The sequence below is a fragment of the Protopterus annectens genome, chromosome 1.part0, assembly GCF_019279795.1.
Source record: "Protopterus annectens isolate FY-2018-M chromosome 1.part0, PAN1.0, whole genome shotgun sequence".
NCBI lineage: Eukaryota > Metazoa > Chordata > Ceratodontiformes > Protopteridae > Protopterus > Protopterus annectens.
This window is the reverse complement of record NC_056725.1, coordinates 1,440,720,127-1,440,732,993: the sequence shown is the minus strand read 5'-3', so window position 1 is coordinate 1,440,732,993 and position 12,867 is coordinate 1,440,720,127.

Below are 12,867 nucleotides of genomic sequence, written 5' to 3'. Positions count from 1 at the left end.
AGACAGGCATTTTGTGAAAACTCTGGGAGCAGTGGATAAGCCAAAGGGAAGCACAGAGAACTCAATAGATCCTGCCCTGAAAACACAGGTATTTCCTGCATGATTTCCTAATTGGGATGTGCAGGTAGGCCTCTCTTAAGTCTAGGGTGGCTAGCCAAGCATCCTTGGAAAGCATTGGTAAAAGCTGCTGGAGGGTGAGCATTTTGAATTTTGGTATCACTGGAAAGGTGTTTAGAATGGATAGATAGAGGATGGGGCACCATGTACCCTCTTTCCTGGGTACCAGAAGAGTCTGGAGTAGAAACCTTGGCCTATCTATTCTGCAGGAACATTGTTCTCATGGACAGCAGGGAAAGGACTTGCTTTTCGGCCTCTGCCCACTGGTTTGAAGGAAGATCTGGGAACCCTTTTGTGGTTGGCAGTGTGTGGAAATAAAATTTGTATCCCTGGGACACTATGTTGAGGACTCATCGAGTGTTGGTAATAGTGGACCAATTGCTTGCGTGGAAGAAAAAGTTTTCTTCCTAAGGGGTGGAGAAGTAAAGTCATTGTGAGTTCTTACCATAAGGGGGTGGCTTTGCACTCACTGATTTTGAAGAGGAGGAACTCCATTGCTTAGATCTCTGCATTCCCTGAGGCTGCTGTCTGGGGAGGGGGGGGGGGTCAGCTTCCCCTGGGACTGGGCTGAGCTGGCCTAGAGGGGGCAGGAAAGGACCAGTGCTTGGAGAGGCAATGCCTACTGAACCTCGGAGGCTGGACCTGTAAGAAGTCTTTAAACTGTCTGCATAGATTTAGCTTTTTCTTCCATCTTTTTTTAAGACCTCTTCTGCTTTGGTGCCAAATAAGTTGTCTTTGGCTGGCAAGGTCTGTTCCTTAAGCGAAGCATGCCTTCTAAAGGACAGAACCAGTGACTGCTGCCCTGCAAGATGCTTCTAGGGCGTCAGCCACATTCCAAGGTGTGCTTAGTTACTTTACTTGCAGAATGCATTAGCTGTTGTAATTTTTTATTTTCTGCACAAGCAGGGAAAGAGAGATATTTTTTGTTTGATGACTTCCATGGTATGCTGCTCTATTTCGGCATATGGAACTGAAATTTAATGCTCTAATAGCAAGAGTAGCAGAGGTGTATACTTTTTTTACCCCATCTGTCAAGCTCGAGAATTCCTATCTGAGGGGGTGGAATTCTTAGCTGAAGTTGCTTTAAATTCCTTTAGGTCCTTGAGAGATGACCCTCTGGGTCAGCAGTAGGATTTTTGAAAAGAAATTTGTGAGAGTCAGGGACTTGATACCGGTCAAGTTTCCTGGGAGCAGGAGGAAGGGTGTCAGGAGTCAAACTGGATTCCATAAAAAAATCATCCACAACATCCAGGACAGGAGGAATGGCCAAAGGTCTGTGCTGTGGTAAATATAAGAATTCCCAGAGTCTCTTTTTTGACTGAAGATAGTCTTGACATTCCCATTGGAAATGCTCCCTTAAAGTATGAAGGGTTTCCCCAAATGAAAAATCCTCAGGTGGAGAGGCAGAAGGTATAGATTTCCTCCACATCAGAATCCTCATAAGCAGAGAGGGATTGCATATCTTCATATTAAGATGCATCATTGTCAGTCATCGGACTTCTGTTCAGATAAAACTACTGGGGACAAGTCTCTCTTTTGGAAGGGGTAGCCTAGCTTCCCCTAATAAGCATAAGGTCTTTGGCCATTTTAAGCATTTGCGACTGAGGCAAGGAAGCAGGTGCCTGAGCTTGGGTAGTCGGTTTTTTGGGTGTAGTTTGTACCTTGGGCCTTAGGAACTCTGTAGTTTTAGAAAGCACTGAAGACGTGACGCAAAAAAAGTCATCTGTCTGTGTAGAGTATCGGTAGTGTGAAGTACTTCCTCTGAAGCCAGTGCCTGCTCAGCGGCTCCAGACCTATCCAAGGTAGAGACATCTGCAAGATCATTAGTTGAAGAATCTTGCGGCATACCAGAGTCCAAAAGGGTCTTGGTAGCAGCCTGCAAATCCACAGAAGCGGGCGTCAGGGGCTGCGAAAGCATCTCACAGAGGACCGGAGAACTGACTAGCTTAGCGGAAGCATCGTCGGCAGTTTTGGACGTGTGCAGTCCGTCTCTGTCTTTATCCTTGCATTTTTTCAGAAGATCGGTAGTTGGACGGCTTATCAAAGCCATATTGGAATTAGAGGACAGAGCGAAAATATCTAGCTACAATAAGGGCCCGACGATGTATAGTTCTGGCATTGAACAAAGCACAAAAGTGATAGCGAGGGACATCGTGGTCTGGGCCTAAACAGGTGATGCAGTAAGAATGGAAGTATTTGCTTTCCACAGGCGAGACAATTGTTAACTTTTCTGACATCGGTTAGAGCATGAAAAAAAGGATCCCCAACGGGGTACTTAGTTTTAGGAGACTTCAACTTAAATTATGAAATGAACACTCAGGTAGCGGCCGACAAAAAGAAAAGTATAAAAGGAATAATGGAACAGTTTTTGAAGATTCAATGCTATCCATTGAGGTTGCATAAATAACTTGGTGGTAAAACAGATACAAGACTGTAAACATAATGTGAATAATTTAAAGTTCTTTGTACTTTTACAACATCCAGAATAATTAAGATGCAACATTAAAACTTGGGTATTGAAGTAAGAAAGTTATTTTATTTTAAAATATAGGACTAATAAACCTTATGGTTTAAATGTAAAAGTAAACTGGAGTTGTTTTATATTATTTGAGTACTATTACTTTAAGAATATGAAAAAAAATTGAATTATATTAACTATTTATATGGGTTGTAGTGATTGTGAGCTTTATTCCCAAGGCGGCTAGTGAACCAAGGCACCAGGGATTTTTATTGTAAAGAACAAAAAAAGTGTTGTCTTCAATAAAAGCAGGACAAGTGTGTTTTGTTCTGTTTTTGTCCTGGGCTCCTGTGCTGAATATAGCTTATTTCTTTCTCACTCTAAGGTCTCTAAAACTGAGAGAAGTATTCTATTAATGACCTAGGTACCTGCATAATACAAATGTAAATGTGCGCTGTGCCTGAGGCCTGTGCACTTCTAGATTCAGCCCAGCATCTTGGCAGCTGCTGCTCTCGCTCTTAATCTGCCAATGTTTGCAGGATTCTCATTTTATTCCCAAGGCATCTGCAGTTGTTAACCTTTACCTTTCACTCTTTTGGCTTCCTGCTCGAGTTTTTTTCCCTCCTCTTGCTTACTCTTCCCTCTCTCTTTGCTTCTTCTTTTTCACCTCCCTCCTCTTTGCCTACCTTTGTTATCCGGTATTTCATTGTTTAATGTCTGTAGTGTATATTGTTGCCTATTGCCACTTGCTGAGCATGTAAATTCTATTGCTTTTGTCAAAGCGCATTTCTCCACTCATTAGATCATGTGAGCAGATGGTCAATGTATTTGCACAGCACTTTGATATTAATTCAGTCAGTCTTGGACCATTCTATCAAAGCTACACCAAATGGGCTTCAGTTTATAACGTACACCCCAGGTTTGGCAACATCTGATGTAGTTAGTTGGGGAGTAAGAGATGGGGCTTTGTCTCCCATTTAAACATTTTTGCTAGAAGCCCATGGACCTTGATAAACTAGTTCTTTATTAAATGAACCACATCCATGTGCTCTTACGTGTTAAACAGAAATAACTAAATAAATATGTTTGTCTGTCTAAATTTCTGCAGCTTCCCACAGCACAATAACCAATGTAGTACTAGAATCCAGGTTGAACAGAGCTTTGGTTCTTTCTGTCCTATCACCCACCCCTTGAACTTCCACCATTTAATCTTAGTTTAATTGAATGATTTGAACAACCAATGTTTGCTGGCTGAAGCCCCTTCTAGTGCTTAGGTTACAAGGATGATCAATCAATTTGTATTTTCTCCTGATTTATTACGCCAGTAAAGACAGAAGGACCCCATTGATTTAGTTGTCAGTATACTTCGTGACATATTGTCTCCAGCCCTCTGACACCACCTGACTAGGCCTTGGAGATAGGAGAGCATCCTGTAGACAGTGCCTGCATTACTTACAGAGCTGCACACTTCTAACCTGTCTCCTGCTGTTTTACAGCCCCAGTTCTGCAGCCGTTTTACAGCCTCAGTTCTGCAGCTCTTAAACCTTTCAGATCAATCTTACTGTTGCCATTTCACCAGCAGAACCCCAAATTAACTTGTTTAAGGGTATGACTTTCAGTCTGATGAATGGGTTACAGTACTGTCTCGGTTTCTTCTCTTCACCCCAACATAATGACTATCAAGTCCTTTACTATACTTGTATTATGAGGTAAGCCTACTCGTATGTAAATAAGCACACCAAAAGTACTTCAGTCTCTGGACAGATGTCATTTGTTTGTTAATAATTCTCAGAATGCCTTTCTCATCCCTTAGTCTGTTTTGGTATGACTGGCATTCAGCTGCTTGTTATTAAAACTCTCCTTTGAGCAGACAAGGCATTGGAATTTATGAATTCCAGAAAACGTTCAGCAAAATAAGTTGGTACATTAGTAGTTTTCCCAGTTAATGGTGGGGTAGTTGAAATCGCCCATTATTAGGGTGTTTACCCTAATATTTTCCAGTGTATCAAGAAATGAGGAGTAGGAATGCTGAGGCATGGTGGGGGATCTGTAGCAAGCTACAACTTGGATTGCGGTCTTGCCCAGAGTTAGCTGCACTATAATCTCGGATGCATTATGTTGAGCAACTTGCCAGGAGGTGTGGATATCCTTAATGAATATGGACACACCTCCACCTTTAGTGTTTCGGTCCAGGTTAGGTGGCCAAAAGGTGTGGTATGAATTATAGCCTGGTAATGCAGGGGTGCTCTCTGGAGCCTTGTATATGTTTTAACAATTGAAACTAGAACATAGTTGTGTCCTAGTTGCACATTTTTGTTGCATGTTGTGAGAGAACGATTGTCAGTTTTACTTTTTTTTTTTATGGGGCTGCTATCACCTATTAGGGATAGAGTGGCATCTGCATCCATGTTAACTATTGCCTACCTGGAGGTGGCCTTACCGAAGGTATAACTGCTGTCTGAATTAATTTTGGCCTGTCAGAGGTCACCCATTATTTCTGTAGTAGTATGTAGTACTTCTGCTCCTGTGTCCACCCCTTGTTAGAGAGCTATACCACAACAACTATTAACAATTAGTTCCAGCTGGAGTGTTATGATGTACACCTGAACTTTTTGCAGTCTGCTGTAATACAAGCCTGCACCAGATTGAGTTGTGCTACTGTTTTCTATCTGTGCATATTTCAAATGTTTACATGTAGTTATTAGTATTTTTATTTAAAGTATGTATGCACCCTAAGTTCAAGTTTTCAGACACTGCGGGACTGGGAGTTTCTGTAACTTCAACTGTGCTATGTATAAATAATTTGGTTTGAAATTTGGAACACTTTTTATTGGACTTTGTCCTGATGTGACAAGACATTGACTGCTGGTTAAGTTTTATAATTTGTTACTTTCTGAATAAATATATTTTAGATTTTATTTTCTTAGAATACCACGCTGCACTCAAGTTTAGAGATGGGTTAGTATTTGTAATAGTAAACTTTCAAAATATGAAATGTGGTGACGTTAGATCCATTTATTTTATTAAACATAGGGTTTTGTTTATTTAGTAGTTGCTGCCGGACCCTGTTGAAGGTGAAGCTCCAGTAGGTGCATTGTAAAACCCATCTTGGCCAAATAAAGGTATTGATTGCTTCACCTCTGTGTTCCAGCTTCTGCCCATATGCAGTTGGTTAAATAGGAAATGGCAAATAGAATATTTTGCAGTACTTATCAGGAGAATTATGTTGTGCTGTTTGCATTGTTGTCACATCTTCAAGGAGTGCTGCTTTTTGCTAGTGATCTACCTTAATTGATAAGGAAGTCCCAAACAAATACTTTTTTGGAGAGTGGCTAGCATTACAAATCACAGGATGTCAGACCAAAGAGGGGGAGTTGTTGTTGTTATTAACTGTTTTTAATTACTTCTTACTTTGAGGCAGAAATCATAGATTAATAGATATTTTAAAGAAGTATTGTATTGGTCGCATTCAGGATGGATTAACATTGTCTTCTGCAAGTAGTTTTGATTTAAGCATATTGCAAAGTAACTCCCAAAGAGACAGCGTTCTTATCACTACAGGATGTTTACTAAGGTGAGAGTATGCAAAGAACTACATATATAACGTTATCATGGAGAACACAACATTTACTGCAGGTTTAAAAAGACATGGCTTACTAATTTACAGATATGCAGAGACATGCACAGTATCTTTAACTGTTATGTTCTGGTGTGTATGCATTTTTATTATATGCTGGAGTCTTTATTGCTACTTATCGAGTAAAGCTGTTTTCCAGACTCTAAAGGTTAGAAAGAGGTGTTTTATACACTTCAAGGATTGTGACAAGTTAAGAGCAGTTTACAAATCATAAAGCATTATCTTCTTCCCCTGTCATACTGTATTTTTATTCAATTGTTTTATCAGCTAACATTAAGTAATGTGCATTCAGTTACAGAATAGTATAGTAAATTCACAGAGAGCCATTGTTTGGTTTCTGTTACATGGATGTACTTTTCTTTTTTGAATCCACATAAAGGTCAGATTTTTTTTTTTTTATTTTACATTTGTTTACCGGGGAGGTCCGACTGGACAAAGCTGTCCATTTTCAGCAGAGGCCCAGGGAGAAAAGCTCCAGAACAATTGCTAACATACTATACATAAGATATTTACGTGAGCATTGTGGTTTACACAGTTATAAAATATAGCAGATATACGACTGCATAAGATATTTACAGAAGCATAACGGTTTAGACATACAATTAAAAGTATAGTAGGTAGTAACATATGATTGTTCATACACTATCGTTAGTAGAGATAATGTTGAAGATGTACTAAAGATAAGACAAGAAAAGGAAAAACTAAAAAAAACACTAGCCAGATTGTCAAAGCAGGAGATATATAAACAAGTTGTGAGGTTCATTGACATTTTAAGGGAAACTGAAGACTGTGCATAAAACATATATTCCTATCCATAATTCATACCTCAGTCTCAACCTCTTAGAGCATAAAATCTGGACAAAGCCTAAAATGATGTGAGAACAAGTAGAGACAGATTTTAAATATTGCTCTTACAAACTTAGAAAGTTGATAGAATAATAGGTGCATTAGCATGAAATTTCTGAAGGATGTGGACTCTTCAACTCAAATGTTTATCATTATTTAATGACTTCAATCCTCAGGTATTTGCCAGAAAAGTACAGATTTTAGGAAGAACACAAAAAATATGAGGCAAAAATCTGGACATTCTGCGAAAATCTGTTCAGTTGAGAGGTATAATGGTGCTTACTGCAGTATTAAATTTTCTTTGCATAAACATGTACAAAAGCAAAAATCAACTAGTTTTATGTATTTATTTTTGTTGTTGTCCAGGTTAGCATGATGAACTGTTAATCATTAATGTAGCTGAAACACATCAGAAAAATTTTTTTTTTTTTTTTTTTTTTTTTTTTTTTTAAATCCCATACCAGACACTTTTTTTTGTTTTTGTTCAGTAACATCACTGATAGAAGATCTGCAAGATATTGACTACAAAGGTAGTAGCCCATTGGATTCTTTAGGTTGTCTTATAACTTCAGTCAATGCATCAGACAAGAAGCGATCAGATATAGTAGCAATATGATATAGCTCATTACTGATGGCAATTCGTTTTCAGAATTCTTCACGTTGTAGGTTTTGCATCATTTTAAGATGCAGATAAAATAAGTTGAACTGAGCAGTGTTAATGGTGGAAAAGCAAGACGTCAGTGAAGAAACTAATGAGTCAAGATGGGGAATATAAATACTTGTTCTGTAATAACTCTCAAAATCCACGCCTACTGTGTTTGCTCCGTGTGTCGACTGCAAATCCTTGGCAACACTAACTTAATACTAAATTTATCTGCTAGTGATCTTGCCTTACTGAGAATGTCATTCCTAAAGTGTTCTTCAGCATGGTTACGGTACTCCTTGAATATTTCAATGAGTCTGTTGAGCCTCTACTATATCAAGTTGAACAGACTGAAACATCTGGGCAACAGGCTCAAGAACTGATGATTAATTTGCAATAATGGAGAGAAAAATAAGAAACGTGCACGAAGAGCAAGCGCCGAGTAACATATGTGCATTTTGTCTGGTTTCACCAGTAGTGCTCTTCTGAAGATCAGCCAGTCAAATATTTTCTCAAAGTTCTGACTACTAAACACACAAATGGATTTATATTTCTCAGTCCATCCTGTCTCACACAGAAGAGGTATATTTGGTGCCAATGCTCATCACTTTGGACTGTCATGGACAAAAAAGTAATAATCTTCTTGATAACACCAACAGCACTACGTACTTCAGGATCATCATTCAGATCACTGACTACAAGATTTAGTCGGTGAGATGCGCAGTGGATAAAGGCTGTTTTTGGATACCTTTCACGAATCTTTGCCTGACCACCATTCTGGATGCTTGCCATTATGGAGCAGCAGTCATAGCCTGTGAGTAATTTTTCCAGGTCTAGATCACACTATCAAATGTCATCGTCAGTGAATGCATACAGACTGTGCATCTCTCACAACAATGGGACAAAAACCGCAAACTCTTCTCGAATACAATCAACAAACCAAATGCCCAATGACAATTGCTCAATGTCCGAGATATCTGCAGTTTCATCTGCCAATACACTAAATCCAACTGCCCTGTTTGCTGCACAAACAATCTCCTTTTCAAGTATGTGTTCGTATTCTGCAAACAGCTCATTTTGCACCCTATGGGATGTGTACCAAGCATTTCCTGCAGCTGTTTCACTGTGCTGTTGTAGTATTGTGTCACCAGCTTCAATACGAAAATGTAACAAGTAACACAAATTTCCACCAGAGCCTTCTTTTCCACAGAGAGGAATGTCATGGGTTGCACTGTAAATAATGGTAGATAAATTTATTTTGGTTCTTTGCAATTTGTTTTTCTACTGCTGCATCTAGCTGCGGAATAACAGCTGTTTCTGGCTTCTGTCGTGTTAGTGTACAAGAAAAATTGGAAGCATCTTCAGTAGAACCCTTGTGCCATGATGATTGCATGTGATTTCTTGCAAGACTCATTGAAGGCATTATATTTTGTGCACACACTAGTGATGAAGCTGCCTTGCAACCCACGGTGAAGTGACTGAGGAAATACACCAGTTAAGCAGAGTGGGCCTTTCTAGAGAAGAGAAAATGCAAGCCACGGTGAGTACTGAGACAACCAACTATATCTGAATATAGTTGTTAATAAATAATGACATGCATTTCACTTTCAGACTTCATATTATTCAGAAAATTTAATTCCAACATAAATCCTTTTATTCTAGCAACTTTCTAATGTGTCCCTAGTTTTGGGCCTTTATCCCCAACATTATAACAGGCTTTGTCCAGATTTCTTGTGTTAATAGATTGAGAGGTATGGTGTGTGTGTGTGTGTCTATATGTATGCATGTACAAGGAGGAAGCATACCCCTCAGCTGTCCAGGTTTTTGGAGAATGCCCAGATTTTGCCCCATATTCCTCCTAAAAAGCATTGAAGTTGCTAAATAATGACAGACATTTGAGTTTTAGATGTCATATCCTTTATAAAATGCATACTAACATAAATCCTGTTATTCTAAAAAATGTTCCAAGTTCATGAGAGCAATATTTATAATCTGCTCCTATTTACTTTAGGCTTTGTCCAGATTTCTTGCACTTAGAGGTTGAGGTGCGTGTAGAGGTTGAGGTGCGTGTTAAAGAGAGTGAAATGCCCTAGAGTTAGCAGGTGGAATTTATTTTTCAAGTGCATTTTCAAGGAATTGTGAGCTTCAAGGGAAGAGAGAGTTTTACTGCTGCTCATGCTAAGCCTGCTTAAAATGTGCAACTGTTTTGTTTAGCAAATAGTATCACTATTGTGGTATAGAATTTTTAAAGCAGCACAGTAGGTAGCATACTTGCATCTTGATACAGAGGGCTGTAGGTTCTACTCCCACAACATGCAGATTTGTATTTTAAGGGGGTGTATGTCCTCCTTTGGACGAGATGCCTAATAACTATTAACTTGTTTTTCAGCTTGCCACCCATTCCCTATTGCAATATACCAGCTTACCATTTTTTCGATATAACATAGGCAATTTATTTTTCAAGGGCAGCAGGCAGTGAATTTGTAGATGAAACACTGAAATATAAAGTTGTTTTCTAGCAACAACCTCTTCACTGGTTTCAGATCTCTTTAATGTGGAATTATTCAGATGAGTTTTACTTCTGCAAAGATTCTGCATATTGATTGATATTGGTGGATTGTATGACAGAAGTTTGAGTAGAGTGGCCCTTTATGGTTGAAATGTTCTGAATTGGGCAGGTTGTCATTATTGGTTCATATGATTTGTTTCATTGCTTAAAGGAAAAAAAATGTTCAGAACTATAAATTTAAAACACACACTAACAAGTGGTGCTGTATTATACAAGGGATATAATTCAATTATTATATAGTATAATTAATACAGTCAGGAAGGTGAATCAAATAACATGGTTCTAGAAATGTGTGCAAGGAGTCTATGATTTGAAAACAGGCCAAAGGTAAAACTTACCCTGCCACTGGCCAGATGCATTTTCTTTGAATGCGGGTTTCAGTGTTGTTTCGGTGAGTGTGGGTTTCAAAGGTAGAGAAGTTTTAATGCTAAGTCTCTTTTCATTGTAAGACTATTGCTTTGTTTAGGTTTAGTAAATGTCTATCAGTGTTCGTGCTATAAAATTTGAAATAAAAGTTGTAAATGAAATCCAAATATCTGTAATCATTGTAGAAGTAAAGCATAAAACAGTATGCACACAGAGATTTGAACAGTGTCTATGACAAATGGGGAAAAATAGCCAAGTATTGGGACACTGGAATGGCTGTGTGGGCAGGGGTGGGGGTGGGGCTGAGTGGGCAGGGGCAGGGCAGTGTGGGCGGGGCTTGGGGGTTATACCCCCTGCAAAAATCCAGTGGGCGGGGCTTGGGATTATACCCCCCCCTGCAAAAAATTCCTGCGGGCTCCCTTGACAACAATTTAGAAATGGTTTACTTAAACCCTAGATACCTTCATAAGAGACAAGTTAACTAAAGTTCTGAAGGTCTTTGTTCTGTTATCGCAGTACTGAGTGCTTGTGGGATTATTTTCTTTTATTTTTTTATCTCTGGAAAGAAAACAGAAGATGGAATAGCCTAGCTTAGTACAAGCTCTGAAATAACTTCTGTATAAGTGAAGGATTTATTATCAAAGTTAACTGGTCTTTCTGAAAAATGAAAAGTACAGTTTTGTACCTACCATAAATGTAGATGTTTGAGGATCCACATTGCTGCAGTCATAACCTGTGGGTAGTCCGCTGTCCTCGGTCGGCCCGAATACCAAAGAGTTAGGCTGGCGTCGGTCATGGGCGCCGGGCGGACGTCAGTACGTAGTAGTACTTAAGCGCATGACCGACGCCATATCCTCAGTCTTTCTTGCCCCAGATGTCAGAAGGCCTTAAAAAGAAAAGGCCAAAGCCACAAAAGGAGAAAAATAATAATTATCCCCAAGGAACAACAACAAACAACAACAACACCCCCAAACCAAAGAGGGGAAGGAGGGAGGGAAAATAGGACTGCAGCAATGTGGATCCTCGAACATCTACATTTATGGTAGGTACAAAACTGTACTATGTTCTTAGTCTCACATTGCTGCAGTCATAACCTGTGGGTAGAATCCCAAAGCAAAGGAAAAGGGAGGCTGGCAAACTAAAAAGCATTAGGGGCTGCTAACATGCCCTGTAAGACTGCAGTGGCAAACCCAGCCCTGGACTTGGAGAAAAGAGGGAGATGGTAATGTTTAGTAAAAGTATGAACTGAACTCCAAGTAGCTGCTTCCAAAATATCCTTAGTAGCTACACCCCTCAAAAAAGCAGTAGAAGTGGCAGTAGCCCTAGTGGAATGAGGTCTAATCCCAGCAGGAACATCCTTCCCATGATGAGAATAACAAAAAGCAATACAATTACCAATCCATTTTGAAATAGTCTGCTTTGAAACAGCTTTCTCTTGTGAACCCAAAGCAAAAGAAACAAATAACTGTTGAGTCTGTCTGAACTCCTTAGTTCTGCTCAAATAATAACGTAACTGCCTGTGTATATCCAAAGAATGCAAGATTTTTTCCCCTTTATTTTGGGGATCAGCATAAAAGGTAGACAAATGGATAGACTGGTTCAAGGCCACATTAGAAATCACTTTTGGCATGAAAGTAGGGTTAGTACGCAAAGAAACTCTATCCTTATGGAATATTAGAAAGGGTTCAACTGCCATGAGAGCCTGCAATTCAGATAACCTTCTAGCAGAAGTAATGGCCAACAAAAAAGGCAATCTTCCAAGACAAAAACTTCAATTCAGACGTAGCTGCAGGTTCAAAAGGAGGCAAAGTAAGTTTCTCCAACACAAAATTGAGATCCCAGGAAGGAGTAGGAGCTCTACGTGGGGGTCTTATATTTTTTGCCCCTCTAAGAAATTGCTTAAACAAAGGGTGAGAAAATAAAGGAGGGTCACAATCATAGTGAGCAGAAATGGCTGCAGCATGAACTTTCAGAGGAAAATGACAAACCCTTGTCTAGTAACTCAGTAAGGTACTGCAGTGTAAAACTCAAATTAGGTACCGAGACATCAAAGTCCTTTGTTGTGCTCCAAAGAAAAAATCTCTTCCATTTATCAGCATAAACTTTTCTAGTGCTTGGCCGCCTAGCTTCCAAAATGACATCTAAAACCTGTTGAGGAAGCTGAGAACCCACAGGCTCTAAAACAGAATACGCCAGGCCGTTAGATGCAGGGACAGCACCCTGACATTGAG